General features: G+C 34.0%; 2 long non-coding RNA genes across 18 annotated transcripts in view; one reads left to right on the forward strand and one right to left on the reverse strand.

Annotated features, from left to right (window-relative positions):
• LOC140615141 (uncharacterized) overlaps positions 1-19,618 on the forward strand; it is a 71,801-nt gene that overhangs the window by 13,707 nt on the left and 38,476 nt on the right. For 11 of the 17 annotated variants that reach the window (XR_012015807.1, XR_012015806.1, XR_012015809.1 and 8 more), the window contains 3 exons: positions 2,453-2,521; positions 3,504-3,637; positions 8,038-8,188. This is a non-coding gene — a long non-coding RNA (uncharacterized lncRNA). Of the gene's footprint in view, positions 1-2,452; positions 2,522-3,503; positions 3,638-4,085; positions 4,160-8,037; positions 8,189-19,618 lie in introns of all 17 variants that reach the window. The other 6 variants (XR_012015808.1, XR_012015813.1, XR_012015819.1 and 3 more) reach the window with 3 other exon arrangements.
• Positions 7,679-18,929, reverse strand: LOC140615143 (uncharacterized). Its single transcript, XR_012015823.1, has 4 exons — positions 18,874-18,929; positions 18,386-18,450; positions 11,779-11,891; positions 7,679-7,867 (listed from the first exon to the last, which is right to left on the reverse strand). It is a non-coding gene; the product is annotated as an uncharacterized lncRNA (long non-coding RNA).

The following is a 19,618-nucleotide window of genomic DNA, read 5'->3' on the forward strand; positions in this document are numbered from 1 at the left end:
TTGTGTGGTTTGTAAGTATTTTCTCCAGACTGTAGTTCGTCTTATAAATCTCTTAACAGTCTTCTGTAGGACAAAAGTTTTTAATTTTGATGAATTCCAATCTATCCATTTTTCTTTTATGGATTGTGTTGTATTTCTCTTTTTGTTTCCCACAGGTAATTATATAATTTTATGAAATTGTTTATATAATATGTGAGTTTTTCTCAATATATAAGAAGAACAACATTATGAAGTATAATAAAAAGTAGATATTAATATAATAATAATAAACACAAACTCGGTATTGAGTTTATACAGCAGTTCTTAGATTTAGGTTAAGATGATCTTCAGATAATCTAGAATATACTTACATTAAATATCTTGTCTTATAAATTAAATAATAATTAATAAAAAATCTTACTGACAATAACCCCATAAATATGTCCACAAAACATCATTTAGGTAATGCTAATCTTGAATTTTTCTATTTAAAAGCCAGAGGCACAGTCTTATGAAAATAATTATCTGCCTAAACATATCTCTAGACTTTTGAAAAAAACGAGATATGTAATTTATCTACAGCATTGCTTTGTTATAATTATTTTATTCTGAAGGATTCGTATAGAGTCCTTGTCATTTAGAATCTGAATTCTAGTTAATCTTTAATCTTTCCTCAATATTATTTCTTTAGAAGGGAAATAATATTATGAAGTGGCTGACCAGGACCAACGTTTGTGTCAATTGATTTTAACAGGTTATATTTTACCATCTCATACCCCTTTGGCAATCCAATCAGTAGATTAACATTAGCACTTTTGGAAATTTTATAATTGGAGAAATTATTGGGTCATTATAGTAAATGGCCAAATTTGATTACATATTTAGGAAAACTCCTACTATGTAACATCCCCAACTTGATTTTGGGAGTCTCTTTCAGAACGTCTGTTCCTTTTTTGCATTGCCCTTGTTGGACTGGTAAAAGCACTGCATTTAATGTGGAGGTTTTATTTTCTGACTTGCTAAGTTTAAACATAAAAAGAATAAGGAGAACAGTGTATTATGATCAAATAAGCCTACCAGAGTTGAAAATTATTTGGCTTATGTTGCTATATTTTAAAGGGTGTTTCTGTACTCAAGTCAAATTTTGATTGTTTATTCTTTTAACATACATGAATCAGTCTAATCAAGGATAAAAGTAGTTTTTTTGCTAGTAACTTAAGTAATAATTATTAACAGGACTTGATGAAATGTTTTTCAATAAGTGCACTTTTACTATTGAGTAAAACATGTCAAATACAAAATTCAGTTAACCCTTTTTCAGAGATGACTCAATAATTTGGGCTCTTTCTTCCACTAAGTTTAAGCCATTTAATTAACAGCATGTCACTATAATTTTATAATTGTTTGTCCTCATAACAACTAAACCATGAAAACTAAAATGTATGCTAATTCTTTGCCATTTTATTAATTTAATCAGCAAATTTTAGGGAGGGATGTTTTTATTTGATTCAGAGATGCACTGCCTGCACATTTTGACATGTTGAAATTGAGGTACGTTGTATGATCCATGTTGAAATTTTTTTAAGGTAACATCATTTATTATTGGTTTGTTGGTGTTGCCATTTTCATTATACTGTCTGAGGTATTTTTTTTAGTATAATTGACACACAATGTTAATTAGTCTCAGGCTTACAGTTTAGTGATTTGACAAGTTTATACATGCTATGATTACCACAAGTATAGCTACCACCTGTCCCATTACCTCACTATTACAATATAATTTACTGTATTCCTTATACTCTGCTTTTTGTTCTCATGATTTACTCTTTCCATAACTGGAGAACTATAGCTCCCTCTCCCCTTCACCCATGCTGCCCAGCCCCCAACCCCTACCCTCTAGCAACCATCAGTTTGTTCTCTGTATTTATAGTTCTGATTCTGCTTTTTGTTTACTCATTCTTTTAAGATTCCACTTATGAATAGAAACATATAATATTTGACTTTATCAGTCTGACTTATTTCACTTAGCATAATACCCTCTATGTCCTTCCATGTTGTCTCAAATGGCACAATCTCATCCTTTTTATGGTGGTGTAATATTCCATGGTGTATATATATCATATTTTATATGTATATATAAAAAATATATAAATATATAAAAAATATATATCATATCATATATCTATTGATGGACACTTAGGTTGCTTCCATATATTGGCTACTGTAAATAATGCTGCAATAAATATAAGGTTGCATATATCTTTTCAAGTTTGTGTTTTGTTTTCCGCAAGTAAATACCCAGTAGTGGAATTTTTGGATCCTATAGGATTTCTATTTTAATTTTTTTGTGGAAACTCCATGTTGTTTTACTTAGCAACTATACTAATTTACATTCCCACTAACAGTGCACAAAGTTTCCTTTTTCTCCACATCCTCACCAACACTTGTTGCTTTTTTGTCTTCTTGATTTTAGCCATTCTAACAGGCGTGAGGTGGCTTCGATTTGCATTTTCCTGATGAGTGATACTGAGCATCCTTCCAGGTGTGTGTTGAACATCTGGATGCTTTCTTATTCAGCTCCTCTGGCCAGTTTTTAATAATCATGTTGAATCCCAAAATTTTGGTAAAGCAGTAAGTTGCCATGTGGTCCTCTTTGCTTAGCTATGTGTAGGTGAATATCTAATTATCAATTCACCTAGGTTACTTGCAAATTGGTAACCAAACAGAAGATTGAATTTTAAGTTAGAACCATAATTGTAGCCCAAAATTCATAAAAATTATTACATTGGGATGCAACACTGAAGTGAAAAGCATTGTATTCAGAAGAGCATAACAGTTCTGCAAGAGGAAAATTTATAAATTGAGCAAATATTTGTTGCTGGTGCATGATCTGCACATTTTTAAAGCATCAACCAAGTAACATAGTACCTAATTAGAGAGAAATACACAAGAATATAAAGATGAGTTTAATTTTCTCATTGAGACAGTTGAAAGAGGATTTCTGGTCACACTCCAGACAATGCAATTAAAGATAGGAGAAATTGCCAAATCTCTTGGAACAGATCACAGAATTTTCAAAGCTAGAAAAGGTTGGTGTGATGATTCATACATCATGAAAATCTATGCCTCAGATACTGAGCATGTAACTTTCAAGGGCTTCCAGCTGACTTCCAAGAGAAGCTGTTAACTTTCAGAGACACAGAAGTCTTACAGGGAGAAAAGGAAACCTTGAATTTAACTAAATAGGAAATGCAGATGAAATCTTGATATTCTTTGATAGGCCGAAAGTTATACAGTCAATCCTAAATGTGCTAAAGCAGTCAGGATCATGAGCATAGAATATAAAAAGCAATATTTCTCTGTTATATAACTGCATATGCCTGGAAATGATTCAGAAGAAATTTGGATTCTCGATTATTAAGAACATTTGTATATTCTCTAGGGGAAGGAAGTCTTATTACATAAGCTAATATCCAGAGGCTTCTAGCATATAAATAGGATGTCTTGCTTGTCTCCTAAACAAGATAGTAATTCCAACAATGGAAGCAAGAACTGGAGCAAGAGCTAAAAGAGGAGTGAGAAAGAGATGATGAGAGGAGAGAAGTGAATAGAAGGCCTTCAATATTTCAGAGTCTGACAAAGGAGACACCAAAAGAAGGTAAGCAGAGAGAGAGAAGGGAGGAAAACAATAATACAATGTGGTATCAAGGAAGCCAGGAAAAATTTGTATTTCAGGAAGGAGCAAGTATCCAACCATTACATGCTGCTAAGATATTGAGTAGGGTGAGGCTGAAACATGGCCACTGAATTTAGTTGCAGGTAGTTAATGGAAACTTAAGGAAAATGGTTTTCATGGAGCAGTGGGGGCAGAAGAAAGGTTAGATTGGCCTGACAAGTTAATGGGACAAAAAAAAGTGGAGACTAAAATTAAATAGTTTCTCTTGTAAGTCTAAGTGTGTAGAAGATATGAGCTGAAGGAGCACTTGGGGGTATAAATTTTAAAAAAATTTTGGATGAAAGAATTTAAAGTTGTAGGGGGATAGAATAATTCACTGTGGTTCAAACTGCAAGTTATGACTTATTGGTGTGTTGTAATGTTAATTTAGTCAGTGGGGACCAGCATTAAAGAAAAAAAGAAAAGGAGAGGAAGAAAAAATATCAGTGTATCATGCATCATAAGGTAATCTTAAGAAATTTTGTTCTGGTTATTTGTATAGTTTGTCCATTGCAATCCACAGTAAGATACATTTTATATATTTATACCTGATTCTTATATCTAGTATATATATTATATATGATACATATAGAATGTATAATATTGGGTTGTGTTGTAATATATATATTTTATTGTGGGTCACAGCAAACTTGTGGGTCACAGAGGCTCTGAAAGCTGAAGTATTAAATGTTAGCATACGTTCTGGAGAATGTGAGAGGGACAGGACACAGACACATGGACATACTGGCCATCAAGAGTAGGGGAAACATGTACTTATTTTGTATCAGAAAAGCAGAAGGAGAAGGTTGGTCCAAAGGCAGGTTATTAACATCTTTGGGAACAGAATGTTGGAAGGAATTCCTTTCTATTGGGTCCAGTCACTTTAGTTAAGTACAATGTAATCATCTGCTGAGAGTGAAGAGTATAGAAGTGGTTCACGGTTTGTAAGTAATAAATGAAATGTGAATGATTTGTTATTGAAATTAGATCAAGATGATTAGACCATTATATGAAGAGTGTGGATAGGTGAGGTTGTTTATTGAATTCATAGCAATACCAACCCCTTAGAAGTCTTCAGGTATCTGAGTATAGACACAGACAAAGGTAACAAAGATTGTTGGGTTCAGCATTGGAGTTGGTATAGTTGGAAGCTTTGAAAGACATATGGACAAAAGAGGTTAGTGTATTGGTACCAAAATGGGTGAAATGACAGGCTATAGAATAGATCAAAAGTATAAGGAGTTTGGTATTTTGGAAGAAAAGGGAAGAGGTCAGTGGAGCTGAAGGCGGCTCAAAGACATTGAACAATAGGAAGAATGGGACTCCTGAGCAGACACATGTAATTATCACCAGAGAACAAAATGTCTGTGATTTTGGAAGTGGAAATTTTTTCAGTGCTATGTTATTAGAAATTGGTGGGAGATGATGTGAGACATACTGTTAATGATAAGTCAGGGAACCATTAGAATATGATGTTGGATATATTGCCCATGTGGACACTGAATTTTCTGAGATGATGGCTGGAATCGAGGAGGAAGGGATACCCTGGGCTAGGTACCAAAATCTTTAGTGGATGAGAAGAGCTGGCCAGGAACATGGTGGATGAAAACAACAGGATTGGGAGTTTTTGAAAGTTTATGGAAGAGCTTTTGTGGGGCAAGGCAACAATGAGAACTCCAGCTCCACTTCTAACCCACGAGCTATCAAAGAAGAGAGTATTGCTCAAGAACATCAGCTCTGGATACACACTGTCTGATTCCCTTGCTGTCTTCATCTCTCTATACTTCTGTGACCTTGAGAAAGTTACTTATCTCTCTCCGCCTCAGTTTTATATCTCTAAAATATGGATAAAAGTATCTACCTCATTGGAATGCTATAATAATTAAATGAGATGAATTTATAAAATTTATTCATGAAATAAACTCATGTACAGTGTATCTTAGTGCTTGTGTAAGAAAAATAGACAATAAATCCTTGCTGTTATTATTGGTTATTCTTTTCTCAAATGTTAAGTGAACAACCTCTATTTGGGAGAGCTGTCAAAAGTTTCTTGGTAGTCACCTATTTTTCAGTTAAAATAATGTTTGGGGAATCTGATGGGATTGTAAGGATTTACTAGTTTTATAGGGAGAGTTCCAGAAAGCCCACTGGAATTATTTTGGAGGAAAAGATAGTATGAGTAGGATGGTAGGTGAGGTAGCAGACATACTGAGAACTGTAGACACGAGAACAGAAATAGAGATAGCTTAAACAACTTATATCCTCACACTGCCACTGCCACAATGGCACACAGTTCACATGAAATCTTCACACAAGCTGGGATAGAAGACATGGATATGAGGATATAGTGAATTTAGTACCAATAGTTTTTTCAGAAAGGAAGGATAATTTGGCCTTACAGAATTCATGCATACATGACCCGGAAGAAAGATCCTATAGGCATCTCAGCTCCAGGTGCTGGACCAGAGGGAAACACAGCTCTAGTTTTTCAAAAGCAGCTATATGAAATTCTGGTTCAAGTAGGGTCAGCCCTACCTGATACACAGGGACAGAGAAGTGGGAAAGATATTCCCTAAAGGAACATCAAGGACTATTTCCAAGAGATGAGGAAATGGATGTTGGGAAGGTGAACAAGGTATGTCTACCACTCCCACTGTTGCCTTCCTGAATACATTCTCCATGTATCAGATCATATGCTTACTTTAAAAACCCAGGTTATATTATTTCACTACCTTTTAAAACTCTGTTCATGGTTATTCTTGCATTCAGAATATATTTCTGATACCTCATAAGGGCTGCAAGTCCAGGCAATATCTGGAACCAACTCACTGTTTAGTCTTAGCTCATGACACTTTCTCCTTTACCCCCACACTCTTCCATGAAAGTTACTTTTATAGCAAAATTCTTTTCCCACATTAAGGCAATGGTACCCTCTACCTGAAGCTATATTTTGCCCATTCTTGCTATCCTGTTACTTACTAACTAACCTTCATGTCTCAGCTCCAAGGTTACTTCCCCAGAGAGGCTTTCCCTTGCCTACTCCTATGTTTTCAATTTTCTACTGTGGAGCTTCTTTTATATGCTTCTTGCAAGCTCTAAACATTAGTTATTATTGCCTACCTTCCCAAATGGACTAAAATTCCAGAGGAGCTTTTTTCATCACAAACAAAACTTCACACAATCCCTCTAGGTCAATATGTTCTGAATCACTGAATCCCTAAGGGCTATTTCTACCATTGTTCATTTTTAATATTTACTTATGCATCTTTGGATACATGAAGTGATGCATTGGCTACTATAATATCTAATTGTTCCCACCACTAATGCTCTATGATGCTTATTCTATATCAGCATTAACAAAGTTCTTTAGTCAATTACTTAAATATTTTCCTATTTTTAAAAAATATCTTTATTTATAAGTATATATTATTCTTATCTCTACTTTCCTGCAATATTACATTACATTCTCTCCCTGCAAGGAAATAGATCTAATTTTATCCATTTTAAAATCAATATATCCTCCAGTTACTATGTCACGTAAGCTTTATTTTTCTGTGTGTTGTTTTTTTTTTTTTTTTTACATTTTCAATATCTTGCAAGGTCTGAATAGGTTATATTTAGAGTCTAGGCCATAACTCATGAAAATGTAAGATAAAGTGATAGCATAGTTTTTAAAATACCAAAGGTGGAAGGAAAAGAATACAAATGTTTCCATTTGTACTTTGGAATAAAATCAACTAGGAAGCACATAAACTAGCAGTATTCAATGTACGGACAATATTTATCTACAAATATGTCAGGAAGAAGAAGTTAGAGATATTTTTACTAGACTAAATAGCAAGATCGTAATCATATAAGGCTATTCCCATTCCCTTTTTCAGTCATAAGACTTTATAACATACTTTTGGCACATAGAGCATATAATTTTTGTTATGTGGTAATATAATTGATAGTAAAGATCGAATTATCAAATGTTTTGGAATGAGGATTAAATAAATTACCTGGCATTAAAAATGTTTAATGAGGGATCCCTGGGTGGTGCAACGGTTTAGTGCCTGCCTTTGGCCCAGGGCGCGATCCTGGAGACCTGGGATCGAATCCCACGTCGGGCTCCCGGTGCATGGAGCCTGCTTCTCCTTCTGCCTATGTCTCTGCCTCTCTCTCTCTCTGTGACTATCATAAATTAAAAAAAAATGTTTAATGATAAATCAGAGATTAAATTACTTTTCTAGAAGTGAATTATGTATTAATTTATAGTTTTTTGACTTAAAATTTAATGTGAAGGCTATTGTAATGTAAAATTTAACATTATCATTAACATTTGTCTGATTTACATTCTTCAGCTGAAAATCAAATTGTTGCCAGGGGCTTTGCAACAGAGAATAAAGTACAGTGACATGACTTAATGGAAGGATCAATGACCCATATTCTCAATAAGGTACCAAGAATTGTTACAGGCATGAAGTCGGGTACAGGAATCAAGGGAACAGACAGGTATTATGGGATTTGGGGTGGAAGGAGAGTGCTCCCCTTCACTGATATTGAAAATGTCTTTTATATTGCAGTTTGCCTGATGTTTTGTATTTTAAGCACTTTTCTACTCCTTTCAAAATGGTGTTATAATTGTTAGCAGGCAGATCGCCTATTTGTGGTCATCATACCAGAATCATTAGAAGGATCCATACATCCTTTCATTGATCTATGCTTAGGATGTTTCTGATCTTATCAATGATAGTACTACAGGGCCATCCACTATGATTTTAAGGGGTCTTCAAAGGAAAATAATACAGTTTTAAAAATCAACAGATTGTAATTTTTAGAGCAGTTTTAGGACTATAGAAAAACCGAGCAATAAGTTCAGAGAGCTCTCATATATTTCCTCTCCTCCTGTAGAATTTCTCCTATTATTTCTCATTATTTTAATGTTTCCTTGATCGTCGTCCCAAAGAACTAGTAGAATTCAGATACGACCTCCATAAATAAAATGCATCCCAAGCATCCTGGATCTACAAGCTTTTAGTGTAATGATTAAAAGTATGGTCTTTACTTCATGGAAACATTAAAAGTGGGACTAAATATGATGCAATGTATAAGGTTTAAACAGGTAGAAAGAGGGGTTAGGATATTTTTTTTGAAAGTGAGAATGAAAAAAAATTAAAATATATTCAGAGAGTAGTAAAACAAAACAGACTCAATGTATCTCTCCAAGATAAGCCCTTACATCTAAACACTGAAACAATTACAAGTGCTTTTTTCTCCATCTTTATAGATTGATCTTTCCAGATCATTGCCTTAGAGGATCACAAAAATTAAAATTCAAACTGAAGGCTTGAAGAATTGACATTTAGTGTTGGAATTCTGAATTTTAATTTTGGAGAAAGAGAAAGAGCAGTTAATTTATGAATAAGGCACTTTTCCTTTAAATGGCTTTCTTTGAATGAATTACAAGGAGGTTAGGAGAAAGCATGCATAAGTGAGTGATGGATGAATGCATGAAAAGTGGATAAACATTGTCACTTGACAGATTTGAGGAGATATATGACATTGGCTATCATTGAGAATTAAAGCATAAAAACAGGACTTGGAAAAAGATGAGTAAGAAGTTACATACAGTATGCAGAAAAATATGATGTTAGCAAAGAGAATCAAAGAAAGAGCAAATGACGTGGATTAGAGGACATAAATTTATTTACAAATGTGATCTCAACAAGCCATTTCCTTCTCTCTTCTTTGCCTTCTTCACGAACTCTTAGGCATCCATAGCTTTTTCACACTTTGGTGAACTAACGAAATAATGAATGCAAAATTCCATAATAGTTTTTAGTTGGATTTAGGTAGGACTCAGATCACAGAGATTAAGATTAAATAATTTGTGAATGATATAAAGATGACTGTGGAATTTTGCTGAAGAATTTAGATTTGGAAGGAAAGCAAAGCACAAGACTTGGTAAAGAAAATAGGATTAAGTGAAGTATTTTAAAGTGGGTTTAGTTTTGGTTGGTTTTTAAAGTTTGTCTCCTATAAATTAAAGAACTAAACCCATTTTAAAATACTTCACTTGATCCTGTGGGATAACATTGGAAGATTTGTGACTGGTAGTTTTGTGAGAGAAGGAAGGCTTAGAAGAGTGATTTGGGTAGAACATTTCCTGAATTGATGATTGTAGTCCTTGCCAATTAGTGGTAAGATTCATTTCATTAGGATTTTAATAAAATATGGAAAAATAAACAAACCAAAAAACCAGAACAAAAACCCACAAAATTATGGTCTTTAGTATCAAATAGTTGTATTTGTGGCCAAATTCTATTTCTTTTGCTTTCTAGCTATGGGACCTTGAGCAAGTTTGTTAACTCTTTTGGGCTTTAATTCTATTGTCTGTAATGTAGGAATAATAATATCTACCTCATGACGTTGCGAAGGGGATTAAATTAGATTATGTAAATATAGCATTGATATAATAATATCTATCATAATAAAGAGTGGGTGCTATTTTTATTACAAATGATAAATGTCACATTTTTTATAGCAATAGTGTGGAATTTGAGAAGTATTTAAGGAAAAATTAAAGGATACTTAATTTATGGCAGAAAGGTAAAGTACAAAAGGAAAACCGTGGGCTTTGGAGTAAAACTGAATCTCAGTATTACTACATAAAAATGGGTGACTCTGGACAAGTAGTTTAAATTACCTGATCTTCTATGTCTTCAACTTAAAAATGGAAAGATTTTTACTTATTTATATTTTGTCTTGAGAACTAAATGAGCTAATATATGTCCCAAAATGTGTTTAATATAATAGGGCAAAGTGTGTGATTGCACTTCTAGAAGGAGCATGCATATGAACAGTAGCCTTTTCTGATTGTGTGAGATGATAAAATATAAATATGGTAAGAGTGAACTATTTGACATAGTTTATTTGGATGTTCACAAAGCTTTTGACAAACTTTGACAAATGCCAAAAGTTACCTAAATATAAAACTCCTAACAGATTTTGTTTTAAAGATTTTATTTATTTATTCATGAGAGAGACATACACACACAGGCAGAAGCAGGCTCCATGTGGGGGAGCCCCATGTGGGACTCAACCTGCCACTCTGGGATCACACCCTGAGCCAGAGGCAGATGCTCAACCACTGAGCCACCCAGGCATCCCAGCCAACAGATTTCTAATTATGATTTTACTAAATATTATTGGTAAACATTCTCTGCCCAGTAGTCTTGTCATACACCCTCACCTATTTTACTCTAAATTCAGATGGCTCCATGGTTCTCACCTGTGTGATCTTGGGTTAGTTACTTATTTTTCTATGTTTTCATAATTCAGCTATAAAATATTTATTATGACAGCATAATTCATAAGGTGATTATATATAAAAAGTGTGTGTGTGTGTGTGTGTGTGTGTGTGCATGTGTGTACAAAGCTCTGGCATGGCATCTGAAAGGCAAACAAGTTAATGAGCAAAAAATATATAAAATTGAGTTGGGAGTAGAGATCAGTGTACTCTTCTCGCTTACAGTGGAAGGTTTTTCTTCTATCTTTTGCACTGGAGTATTAAAGCCAAGTGTGTGTTCTGTTTAGTAAGCTCTCTGTTTAGATAGGTCAAACAGATCTATGGCAGCACTAAATGTAAAGGAGATATGGAATAAATTTGTAGAGTTGATCCTGTCTAGGATTGAAGAGTGAGAGTTGAAAAGGTTGCTGTTTTGCGAAAGAGAGTAGATAGGATTTGCAGGAAGCTTAGCTAGGAATTAAGAATGTGCATAAAGGTGGTATCTTTGACATCATATTTCTTGGGAATAGTCTTGGGAGAGTAGGAGAAATATATCTCAGAAGCTGATATTTGAGGGAATCAAATTTCTGGCTAATGAGTACCAGAGTACTTGTTTGTTTGGGGCCTCCAGAAGATCCAAAGTAATTTAACACTTTTAATGACAGTACTTGATAATATAAGTTGATTTGTGCCTTATTTTGTTTTACAAACAACACTAAGTTATGAAGCAGTGTAAAATCTAAGTTCTGAGAGACTTAAAGGCAGATGAAGAGACTGATTTTTAGGTTGGTTAGCATCCTTCCCCAATTCTTACCATGATTAGTGACAGAGCTTGAACAGGTACTCATTTCCTAGCTGACTCAGGACTCAGGACTCAGCTGCTCTTCTCAGGACACTGTGTTGAAAAGTAGTAGGTGGGCTTCTATGCTGTGAGGTGCAGAAATACATCCAAATAATAGTTACATAACAGTAAACATTAAGATTTAAATAACCATTACATTTTCAAAAAATCTTTTACAAGTACTGGTGACATTTGAAGAGTGGTCACTAATAGGAGCTTTCTGATGAATCGGTCCTTGCAAGACTTGGAAGCTGGCAATTGGGAGATTTCTACAGGAATGGGGCTAGTGGATTGGGCCTTCTGCCTATCTTTTCAGCATGCTAAAAATTTCCCTCCTTTCCTGTCTGGAAGCTACACATTAAAAGATACAGCTCTGAGTTATTCTAATAAGATAATCTTTTTGTATTTTCTAATTGGTTCAACCATTTGATAGTATTTTTAAAAATATACCTATTTACTGAGCCACACAATTTCTTCAATACTGAACATTTTTTGTGATATCTGATAAAAGTATGAAATTAAAGGCATTTATATATTTAAAATAACGTGTAGCATGTATTTACAAAAAAACTAGTGTTTGTTTAGATATGCAGAAATAGATAAATACATGAGGAAAGGAAGTGAACCATAAACGCATTAACAAATCATGAAAAATGACTGTTTCACTTCAGTGCTTATTACCCAGAATATGATTTTTGATTTCTTAAAGCACAATGACGCATAAATATAAAGAGGACCAGTGAAAGAAAAAGCAAAGTATTGAATGCTCTGTAGACGAGATTTTCATAATCTACAATGAAACAATCTACAATCTACTAGAATATTTGCTGAGGCTAGATCATTGGCATTTCTTTAAGTGCCTGACAGAGCATCTTCTTTTAGTGGGAAATAAGTGCTTCCAGTATGTCATTGGACTTATTATTAGGTTGGTTTATTTCCCACCTAGTACTTTTACATGGTGCTTCAATTTCAGGTTACATTAAGTTATGCATTTAAAAATTCTCATTTTTTATCAATCTTATTTTTCTGGGTATAGCATTTATTGACAAAAGCAGGGAAAACTGCGTATCAACAAACTATAACTTTGTCAGTGGCAGACAAAATGAGTTCTTAAATGTTCCTGCTTACGCTGATCAAAACTGCATTTCTGTGTGACCTAGGTGACTAATGTCTCTAGTCACCTGACAGCATCTTTTATTTAGAAAAAAAATCATGTCCTCCAATGCCTTCCTACTCAGTTACCACATGGTTAACTTTCGATGAGGTTCTTTTGAAAAGTCCTTGATTTCTCTATTCTTTTTTCTATACATCTTATCTAACTTTCCAATATCCAACCTAAGGTAGATAATAAATGTGTACTTCTTAATTTTCTATTCCCTATCTTCCTAGCATTTACAAATATAGCCATGAACTTGGGCCGATTAATGTTGAGTCCAATTTTATCTCCCTTTCCTAAGTATGGTCAATTCTAAAGAAATCAAAAGGAAACTATAATGTATTGAGTTCCTATCATGTAAATACGTATACTTAATATATATTTTTAGCCAATTCTACCTGCATGATACCTATGTGATTCACCTCTTTTTTTTTCCACTGCTTCTATGCAAATTAAAAATTCCAGTTATTCTTGGATTACTGGCTTATTGAAAAAAATCCTTACTTAACAAATTGCCCTATTTCCAGTATATCTATAAAAATACATTATAGATGTTGCTCTCATATGTATCTTTCTAAGCTATAGTTCTCATCATATTACACTCTTGTTTAAAAATTTGCAGTGGTTTGTCATTGTCCCACAGTGGAATGCAAAGAGGGGTGAGCATATTTAAGTAAAAACTCAAGATGAGGCATTACAATATGAAAAGAACCATATTAAAACTTTCTTTGTATCATTAGAGTAATAAAGAATATATACTTTATAAATAAGTGAATAAATATCAAAGTATGGGGTGAGATATTTTTCTAATAAAAGTACATGATTATTAATAATTAGAAACCACTAGTCTATAGAATGATATCCAGGCTACTTAGCCAAGCATTCACTTCCACTAGAACCCCGTTACCTTATTTATTTTATTTTTTTTAACAGGGAAAGTTTTTTTTTTCTTTTAAGATTTTATTTATTTATTTATTTATTTATTTATTTATTTATTTATTCACGAGAGACACAGAGAATGGCAGAGACACAGACAGAGGGAGAAGCAGGCTCCTCACAGGGAGCCCAACATGGGACTCGATCCTGGGTCCCCAGGATCACGCCCTGGGCCGAAGGTGGCGCTAAACCGCTGAGCCACCAGGGCGGCCACCCCATTACCTTAAACAACGCTTTACACTGTATCGTTATTCAGTCTTTATTATAGTGAAACTAAGATGCATTTTACCACAGAAAATCCCTACTTTCCTTCCACCTAGAATGTTTCCTTTCATCCCTAGGCTCTAATCTTAACCAGTTTTCAATCCAGCTCAGATGCTAATTTCTTTGTGAATATTTCAGCAGTTAGAACAGTTTGATTATAAGTAACAGAGAAACACATACATTGGTATGATTAATAAAGGAAATGAAGGTTCGTGCCAATGAAAAATGAAGATAAAGGGAATGTTTCAAGTGCATTCATCAGGCCCCAAAGCCATTTATCCTTGATTCCTTTGGCTCTCAATTCCTGTATGTGATCTCTCTCCTCAGGTTGGTTTTCTTAATAGTCACAGAGTTGCAGCAGTTCTAAATCTTACCTTTGCTTCCCATATCATGTAGAGGAAGACAGAGAGAACTCTCCCATCCCCTACCTCAATTCAATAAAAGTCCTTGGCTTCACACTGAATTAATTTAGGTCATCTGCTCACTCATGTGGCCAGAGCAGTGATGATCAGATTAGGTCCTACAAGGCCTATATTTGGGTTAAGCTAGTCAAGGTTCACCCCTGGAGCTGGCAGGTCATTAATTTCATGGCTGCTTCATAATTTAATATAATAAAAATTATATTCTGAGTAGATAGATAACAATGTCCACCATAAACCTCAAGTCATTTACCAGTTAAAAGTAGACTCTTCTCCTGAATTACTACAGCATTTTAGGTACTGTCTTTTACTCTTATTTTTTCCTTGTATTATTGCAACTTTGTGTCATATCTACCAGGCTTTAAGCTTCTTGAGGGGCAAGTACCTATATCTGATTCCTATTTTTATCCAACTTCCTCTTGCCTAGCAAGATATATAATAGTTTATATATTTCTTAAAGATTTGATCTTCTGAGAAAAAGAGGTATCTTTTAAATGGCTTCTTCTCAACTATATATGTTTTGTAATCCACAGGTGATTGATGAAAAAATTCTACTTTGTGCAGAAAAAACAAGGGAAAGTACAAAGAGATTAGAAGAGATAGCATGTTAGCTTGCCAAATATCATGTCTTTCTCTACAGGAAGAAACTTGATCTTGGACATTTCTTGCTTGCATTTAAATGAATAATAATCACTCAACACTATTATTAGACAAATTAGTTGACTTTCTTTTGAAAAGATAATTTCTTCTTATCAGAATTTTAATTAAGTGAATAAAATAAGTGTAGTTTTTAGGTTTCCAGATTCATGTTGGATAAAGATTTTGTTTTACTTAATATAGAAGCTATAGTTAATGAAAATTATTTTTACATAACTTTACTTATCAGAAATCTCCCTCCAAAAATGCTTCATTCAAGCTTTAATATTAAATCCAAATTGATCCCAAACTTATACATACAGTGGCCTACTTCAATATTCCATGTTGCTGCCTCACTATCAAAAACTGAATCCATGATCTGTCCCCATCAAAGTAGCTCCTCTTCTATCTAATGTTAGCTGTCTTGGTAAGTAGCTTTTCATCCACAGAGTTCTTTTCAGAAACCTGGGAGCCATCCTTGATAGTCCTTCTACCTCATTCACTTATATCCAATTCATTATCAAATCTTGTCAATTCTACTTCCCTTATGTGGAAAATATGTCTTGAATATGTTCATTTCTCACAACCTCTATTGCTACTACTATAAGTCACCATTATTAATTGCCTGGACTTAGAAAAATAGCCTTCCAAGTGGTTTTGTTTCTGATCTTCTCTTTCTTCATTCTAGTACTCATACTTTCACCAGAGTATAACCCCTCTCCCCCACTAGGGGCACCTGTGTTGCTCAGGGGTTGAGCATCTGCCTTTGACTCAGGTCATGATCCTGGGGTCCTGGTATTGAGTCCCGCATTAGGTACCCCGCAAGGAACCCGCTTCTCCCTCTGCCTATGTCTCTGCCTCTCTCTGTGCCTCTCATGAATAAATAAATAAAATCTTTTTAAAAAGAAATAAAATACCCCCTCCCCCACTAAAGGCCTTTCATAGCTTTATAAATTCTGTGAGATTCAGACAATATGATTCCATCCTCATCTTTGACTCATTTCCCCCTTCCCTTTGCTCCATATACACCAACCTCTCTGTTCCTAAAATACACAAAGTTCTTTTCCCTTCATAGCTCTTGTACATCCTGTTTCCTGCATGTGAGATATTCCTTTCACCTCCCCCTCTCTTCTTCTCCTTCCCTCCTTTCCTTTTGCTGTCTCTGTGTCTCTCCCTCTCTTTCTCTCACACTCACACATATACAATTTCTTCCTAGCCTACCTAACTCACACTCATCCTTCAAGTCTCAGATTAAATGTTGTTTTAATTTGTCAGAGAATCTTTCTCAGACCCTCTTGCCAGATTAGGTTAATTCCTCCTGCTACAAATTCTAATAGCTCTCTATACTTTTACCTAATAGCATGTATAATAATCATATTAAATATTTTTTTGTGAAATTATTTGTTAAATATATGTTTTCTCCATCATTCTATAACTATCATGATGTAGGCACTGTGTCTCTTCTGTTCATCATTGTATCCCTGTTACCTAAAATAGTGACTGCATTTAGTATGCATTCAATAAGTATATATTAAATAAATTAATAATAAAAGAATTACAGAAGAGAAAGGATTTACTGAATGACTCTATTTGCCAAAGTTTAGGTCAAAACAGAGAAAGATAAGATGTGGCTACCTAGGAAGGGAAAATTAAGCCACAAAGAGATTAGAAGAGCAAAAATGTTGTCCACTTGACTTTTAAAAAATGAGGTCTATAACATGGCAATTTTTCTCTGTTTTATACCTTCTAGGCACTGATCTTGACTTTGCTCTGTGTACAAAATTTCATAAACCAGCATTTTTTTCTAATCTTAGCCTCTCTCCAAATTATGGAGAGTGACTCATATGTCACTCACAAATTTCTATTGATTTTTCTTTGTTATATCACTATACTTAAAAAATCCCACTGGCACTACCATATTGCAGAGCACAATTATCTTATCCTAGTCTTCTGCAAAAATCTCCTAAAACATCTTCCTACTCTCAATCTGTATAGCACTCTGATGCCAGATTAATCATTGTAAAACATTCTCTGTTCATGTTACCCACAGTTCAAAAGTCTCTATTTGCTCTTTGTCATTCTATAAAATAAATTATAAAATAAATTGAGGCCCTTGACTTGGCATTCATGGCCTTAATCCCAAATTTTCTGTTTCTTATGTGAAGATTCCATATATTCTCCAGATAGTCTCACCTGCACAATTTTGTTCATTCCTTTTTTTTTTTAAAAAATTAGAGTATCTTTCTTTCCTACTTGCTTTGGACTCCAAAATGTATTTCTGGACTACTCCTGTTGACAACAATATCTTCTTTCTCTGAAGTTTGTTCTCATCTACATTCTGTGTAATCACTTGATACTATTATCATAGTCTATTTTATTTTTTTTTTTAATGTATAGGAACTTAAACACCACCTAAATTGTGAATCATTGAAAGCTTTACTGTATTCGCAGCATTCAGGATAGTACCTAGTAATATATTTGCTGTCTCTTATAACTCACTGTAGTGCCAGCATTTAGAATAGAATTTAGTACATAATACAGTTTAATGAAGATTTATTGCTGCTGCTGATGGGTATTACTTAGAGAAGGAGAGGTAGGCAGGGTTAACAGAATGTCTTATGAAATGCCAAACATACAGAGTATTGCTAGTATAGAGGCTAACTGAATTCACCAGACTTGAGATTGCTAATGGTTTGTTGGTATCAGCTTTAGCTGAACGGTTCCCTGATGCAAGAGAGCGTGAGGGAAGGGCATTTTGGTAGAAAGAATGGCATGATCAAATGCTCAGGCTGGAAATATGTACGAAAGATGGACTAGTTTGATAAGAAGGTGAGATTGCTCACTCCATATGGAGACCATTATCTTGCAGGGAAAAAATGAAGCTGCATTTATGTGAAAAAAAATCTTGAAAATCTGAATAAAAGTAATTTTTCTTCCTATACTAACCTATCTTTTTGAGAAATTAGGAGAATTTTAGTCAAGAGAAGAACAGAATCGAAGTATTTGTAAGTATTTGGAAAAATAGGTAAGAAAAATTATCCAAACTGAAGGAAACCTGAGCCCATTCCCATACTTTCCCATCACATATCGAATTACGGGTCATTTGCTAGACAGATAAGATAACTATATTTTGATATTACTGCATTATAAATTTTTGCTTTATACGTACAGTTACTTTTATAATTTGGGTTTTTTTTCTTCTTCAGTGAGATATTGGTATTGATCAATATTAAGCTGGAAAGGAGTAAAAAAGTTAAAATCAATGGTATTGAATACTTAATATAAAATATCTCTGTATTCTTAAAATTGGGAATGAAAAGAGAGTCTATAAATTTAATAATTATGAAAGATTATTTTCTAGTTAACAGAAGTTTAGCATATCTTAATAATATAAATTGGTTTCTTAATGATAAATTAATATCTTATTCTGATAGAGGAACATTTGAAAATGTGATATACCCTGTTCCTTGGTCCTTAATATAATTTTATTTACATATATACATATTACTTAGATGTTATCAGGTTTAATCTGAGAGACTTGAATATTAAACTATGCACTCCATAAATAACTTTTAAGTAAACTTTTAAGATTGCTTCCTCATTTGTTTTTTGTTTTTTAAGTTTGTTTTGATTCATTTTGATTTTGATTCTGCTTACCTAAAAGCACTCCTACACTTTTGCTGCAGGATGTACTAAGTAATGAAAGAATGGGCTGTGGAAAGTAGACAAACAGGTTATTTTCATTTTGTTTCAGTTTTGTTTAAAGTATAAGCTTGGGGGTTAAGGCATTCAAATTATCATCCTGGTTGCTTTTCTATAGACATAAAGTATCAAAGATAGTTACCTATAGAAGCATTCACATCAACTTAATATGTCTCCATCTCTCCTGTAGTGACCAATGTTACCTGTGATGACAAACTTATATTTGATACCACTAGCCTAATTATTCATGCTGTGGTCAGACTGAAAGCAAAGCAGAGAAGTAGAGTACATGGGCTCATAATAGGCCCCTCCCTCCCAAAACTCAGATTTTTTTCTTTGTGATCTGATGACCCCTCTATCACTTTTCATTTTGGAACAGGAAATGATGATATTATAACATCATTTATGTTTAGGTGGTAATATTGTGTGTCTGATATGTGGTTGACAAGTCATGTGGTTGACAAGTCATGTCCTACAAGGTGGAATGGTGAGAAAGTGAGGCAACCTTAGGTAAATCTGAGGCTTCCCTGGCAGATGAATTAAGTCTTTCTGCCTCCAAGTGTAAGACTGCTGGAAGACAGAAAAAGTGTGAGTTCAATTTTTGTCACCAGTACTCATTGCTAGTTGAGTAAAATCTTTTCTTTGGGTTGATTTTAAGAACTTGGGAAAGCACTGGAATGGTACATTGCATTTCTAGTGG

This window comes from Canis lupus, chromosome 23, assembly GCF_048164855.1.
Source record: "Canis lupus baileyi chromosome 23, mCanLup2.hap1, whole genome shotgun sequence".
Lineage (NCBI taxonomy): Eukaryota > Metazoa > Chordata > Mammalia > Carnivora > Canidae > Canis > Canis lupus.